The sequence below is a fragment of the Copadichromis virginalis genome, linkage group LG6, assembly GCF_057382275.1.
Source record: "Copadichromis virginalis isolate Kocher_CV1m ecotype Utaka linkage group LG6, C_Virginalis_male_GT1.1, whole genome shotgun sequence".
Taxonomy (NCBI): domain Eukaryota; kingdom Metazoa; phylum Chordata; class Actinopteri; order Cichliformes; family Cichlidae; genus Copadichromis; species Copadichromis virginalis.
In genome coordinates, this window is record NC_140623.1 from 31,477,289 (window position 1) to 31,483,085 (window position 5,797).

Consider the following 5,797-nt stretch of genomic DNA (forward strand, 5'->3'; position numbering starts at 1 on the left):
TCCATCATTCTCTGTGCCGAGGTTACTATCGGACAAACCTCCCTTCCTCCACTGCCCGGGTTACTATCGGACAAAATCATCCTCCTTCTCCTCCTGTTCTTCTTCATTTTCATCCTGACCTGTTTTATTCCTGTTTTTCTGGACCCGCATATTTTTCAAGCATAGGTACTCCTTAAAAATTACGATATGTTTCTCCAAGGACGACAATTTACGAGCTGCACGGCTGAAAGTGAAACATGTTGCATGTTAATTAAATCCTGCAAAAAGAGAGAGACCCGGGTTACTATCGGTCAACCCGAAAACGAGGAAGCTGAGACACATTTGGTCCCTTATTCAAAAACGAAACAAAGAAACGATTCATTAACTGAGACAAAGACACATTAAAATATTTACTCACAAAAATAGGAGATGAAAAAATCAGTAGATATGCTTTCAGTTGCATAAGCGAGAGAATCAACAAGCTGTATTTTAATGGAAACCCACATTCAGAAACCCAGAATAAAAACTGCCTGCAAGAAATTCTTGAGAAGTCCTTATCACTCAGGTCAACCTTGACATGGGAGCCTTGTTCCCCTGTTAAGTCCATGTCCTTCTCTTTTGTGTTTTTCACATTTTAGACACAAGTAAGTGTCTCAGATAACAAGCTTTATATGATGATTGTGTTGTGTTTTTGAAACAGCAAACTACACCAGTGACACTGATATGTTTTGTTTTCAAAGAAGGCTTTAGTCCCGTGTAATAATAACTATGGTCTTTCTCAATGGTTTCAAGGTTTTAACCAGTTAATTAAATTAATCATTTTCAATGCCTTTTCTAAAGAGACTGACTAGATGTGCACCATAACTGTGGACCCTTATTATTATCTCAGAGTTTCCATCACAGTATCTGTGCAAATTGCGCTTTAGCACAAACAAGGCTGCTAACATTGGCTTGATTTCTTAGTCACAATGAGTCACAATAAGAAAAAAGTATTTTCTGGCATATTTCCCTTCCATCACTTTTTCACATTTTCAGTGGGAAGTACAAAAATGCTATGACAATGACATTTAGGAAAAATAAGAAGTCACAGTGTCTGGTTTCAGAGTATTTTAAGACAGCAAGAATAAGAGGAATAAAACTGACTTAAAAATCACACAGCAAAATCTAAACGGTGCACACGAGTACAGCATTTTCAGCTCTGCCCAGTCCAGAGGGATAGTTGGAGATGCCTGTTTTCATTAGAGTGAGGTAGGAGGATTGAGAAACTGTGTGATGTAAAGTTAGTTTCATGAAAACTGATCAGAATATCTGTCGTTCCTGTGAAGTGTTCTTCACTTCATTTATTGCAATTATATGTAAAGGGTTGGTGTCTTTATTACCACTGACTGGAGAACAATAGTTTGCCATGGCTGGCACAGTGTGAGTTCGCTTACTTGATCACAATACTACAAGCTCTTGGGAAATTAATGTGCTTTTGGAATCTCTTCTAATTCAGACTTGTGACCACATGAAGATATGACCGTTGGCTTGGATCATTCAAATGTTCTTTATTGGTAAAAAAAAATAGTTAGTTAGTTACCTTTGTACTGGTGATATATATACATTATTGGGTTGCCAGCTCACCAATGTATGCTATTGTACTTTCAAGACACATTCCTCTACAAATGCTGTATCATTAACTCTTACTTTTCTTGACAGTGCATTTATTAAACTGTTTTTTGAACATTAGAAATTCATTAGTCTTTATGTGTGAGAATTCTGCTTTATTGATATGGAAAACAAACTTTGCAAGAAAATGGGGGGTGGGGGTTATCATTTTGGCCCCTCGGTGGGCTACAGAGTTCAACAAGGACCAATTTTGTCCCCAATAGTTTTTAATCTGCATGTTTATGAATTATCAAAGGCATTCAGAGCCTATAACACTAAGTGCATAGTTGGTAATATTATGTATGCAAATGATCTTATGGTATTTAGTCCTAGTAGTCTCTAATTCTTCACACGTTCTGCTTATGGTGTGGAAAACAGTATAGAAATACAGAGAAACAGACACAATGCCAGAACACTGCATGATGATTTGTAGAAACAAGGAGGACGAATATCAAAGATTTTCAAGTTTAAATAATCAGATAATAATCTTACTGTCTGTAATAAGGTTAAATATCTTAGACATCTTTCTGCAGATCAAATGACCAACAATGATGATATTTAAAAGCAATGTCGGATGATGTATACACGAACAAACATCCTCTTACATAAATTTAATGCATGTACAGGCTGAGTGAAGATCTGTCTAGAGAATATTGCTCTATATGGCTCATCTGTGAATGAATCATAGGAGAATGAGTTTACAGAAACTTCATGTAGCTTATGAAGTATGAAGAACTTTGAATGCTCAGGTAAATTGGAAAAGCACTATATAAGAACCAGTCCGCTTACCATTTAGTTCATAATGAGGCTCATATTACTGAGGAAACCAGTCTCAGTGCATGTGAGACATTTGTAACTGCTGGAGTCAGTACATTTGAAGCATTATTAAGAATGAGATCAGTGTGGAGGTTAATGGATCTAAGGTTTGGCACCATATCAGTCTTCATTGTGGAAACACTGGTATAATTGTCTCTTTGTAGGAAGGTGATTTGGGTGTCTCAAACATTGTGGTGTATGATTTGTTTTGTTTCAATGGAATAAATAAAGATAGAAGATTATTGTTGGTTTCACTCAAGATTACTTTGGATAGCCAAAGAAAATGGACAATTATTGGAAATATCAGTTTTGAGAAAAACACTTGCTGTGGTTGGACTCTCGTTTTTAATGCAGACACATGTTTTTAAAAACTATGGAAACTTGAGCAAGGTTTTGCTATATTTTTTACATTCTTTTACACAGCAGAACTGTGTCACAATGTGTCTCTTTATGGATAAAATAAGCTGTTTTCAATAAAGAGATTACACATCTTACATTTTATTTCAGTTCCCTTTGTTTCAAAGAGAAAAGAAACTACGATTTATCCAGAGAACTTAAAGTGTGCAGCTCAGTCAAAAGCTAACTGAAAGACTAATTACCTTAGTGTTTGTGTACGCTGCCTTCAGTCCAGCACTGACTGAGTTAACAAAACGTAAACACAGACTCTAATGAAACAATGAACTGTCCAGAGATGTTATAGTAAACTGAGAAGGAGACATGCATCTTAGGATCCACTTGGCTTTGTCAGACAAGCGTTTGTTTTGTCTTTAAGTACTCTGAGAGCTTTCATTTAGATCTCTGTAATGCCTGCTGGGTGAGTTCTGTAGCCCAGAAGCAGTTTAAATTGTCCCTAGTTAGTCCAAAGTCTTCAGATAAAATAAACAGCTAAACAGGTTATTGTATAACTCAGTCAATTAATTACTGTTTCTGTATGACCTAGATAACTGTGATCCATCTTCACCGATTCACAAAATTCTGGAGATTCTGTAACTAATTACTGTGACAGACAGGAGATGGTGCTTTAATTTCACCCCATGCTTAGAGAACAGTTATAGTTACATAGTTAGTTAAATAGAGGTGTATAATGTTTCTTTTATTTTTTAAAGCTGAGTAATATGAAGTTTGCAAGATCACAAAGGACGATAAGACTCTGGACAGATTCTGCAGTTCATTTAGTCAGAATTCATTGCAGTATATCAAAGGACATGTCATTGCCAGATGATTGTCATGTTCTTTGTACGTCAGAGAATCTGTGTAATACATCATGCACCCATCTTGCAGCTTTTCTCAAACATCAACAAAGGCTTACCAGTAAACAAATAGAATCAGTGTTGGAGGGGATTGCTGGTCTTTATCCCTTTGATACAGACCAGAGAGAGAGAGAGAGAGAGAGAGAGAGAGAGAGAGAGAGAGAGGTCCAAACTTTTATCTTGCAAAAACTTGACAGTAGTAGTGCTTAATTTGTCAAAATATGTTTTTTTTTCTTACAGCAGAAGTTGTTGCCAATTGTCACTGACGTTGTGGACATGCAAAGGTTTTAGAGTTGTTCCTGAATGGAAGTTTGTTGGACAGCAGAGCTATCCAGTTATCCATATTTAACCACACTTAGCAAGTTGACAAAGGTTTTGGGGCTAGTGAGCAGGCAAAGTAATAGAGATAGTGTTCTCTCATTAGAATAGATTGTAACAATTTTTCTTGATTCTTGAAGGCATTGGTTATTAGCATTTCATTAAAGAGCCCGAGTTTACAGATTCTTACAGATTCTGTTAAGATTAAACAGAATCTACAAGAATTTCTGTTTTTGCTTCTCTTTACATTCAAAGAAAAAGAACATTTAAAAAGTGATGATGTGAAAGTTGTTGTTTTTTGTAAACTTGGGCACAGTCACTGATCAAAGTGAAAGTGATGGCCAGATAGACGCATATGAATGACCAGCAGCAACTTGTGGCAGCTATAATTAAACTTTTGAGCTTAGTCAAGTTACACAAGTTATTAAATATTAACATTGTTCAGTCAGTCAGTAAGTTATGAACAGGCCACATTAAACATATCTGACCACAGTGCAATACAAAGCAAAGAATTACAAATAAAAGCTTCCTAGTTTCAGAGTTTGGTGAAAGACATCAAAACTCAAACTCATCTCGAAGGGGATTCTGCTGGATTGCATCCCTTTGAAGTGGATCTATTTACTTAGCCCAGCAATGTTATCCCAGCTGACTGTGATAGCACTGCTGCAGCTCTGAAAGAGGATAATCTCATTTCTTATCCAAATCACTACAGCACATAGTTGCTGTACAGCATCTACTGTTTATTGTGCATTACCAAATCACTCCACGTGACCTGGAGTGGTCTTAGCCTGCCGTGATCTGAGTTTAGGTTTGAAGGATGAAAGCAGCAATCAGAAATGAAGCAATGACAAGCTAACATCCATGCGCTTTCTAAGCCGCTTATCCTTTTCAGGGTCACAGAGGGCCGGAGCCTATCTGTGCACACATTGGCCAGGAGGCAGAATACACATATACAGATAGAGCCACATTAAGACTCACCTATAGTATTGCGTTTCAGGAAGAATACAAGTGTACAGTTTGTTGACTGAACATCCAGTATTGTTGCAACTCCCTTGTTTATCTACAGGACCTTTTGAAATAGAAACTGTTCTGTGTTTGTATAGGCCTTTTAAACATTCATTCTCTAAATTATCAATATATCCATGCCCTTTACCCACACAACATATGGATATGGAAATGTTATATTTACAGAATTTACAGAATCTAATACATATTGTGTTCTACATTTTTACGATTATGTTGTATACCTAATATCATTTTAAATTTCTTGAACTCAATCCACTGTGCATAATTTTACTTAAATTATCAAGAGAAAGAGATAATAACGCATTATTATTATTATTATTATTATTGAATGGATATAGAACAATGGTCAGTAATCTGATTAAGTCTAAAAGAAGTGTTGTTGCTAATTGAATTTTTCCATGAATCATCCACTTATTGAAAAGCGGCACAGTGCACAGAGGCGCGCGAGTGTCGCTGGCCCTTTAAGACATGTTTTGCCTCCGCACGTGCTTTCCTTATATGGGAGCAGCAACAAACGGTGACCGTTAGTTACCTCTGCTGCTGCTCTTCTCTGCTCCGCATCGAGCTGCGCTATAAAACCCTGGCGGACAAGAAAAAAACATTTTGTCAGCCAGTGAGAGAGAGAGCAACGGTACACCGTAACAACTGAGGAGAACATTTTATTCAACCTTTGAACGAAGGATTTCAATGTATGAGAAGGAGTGGATATAAACACCGTGCAGGATACAGGTCGGTGATTTGGAAGCGCAGTTTTGACTTTT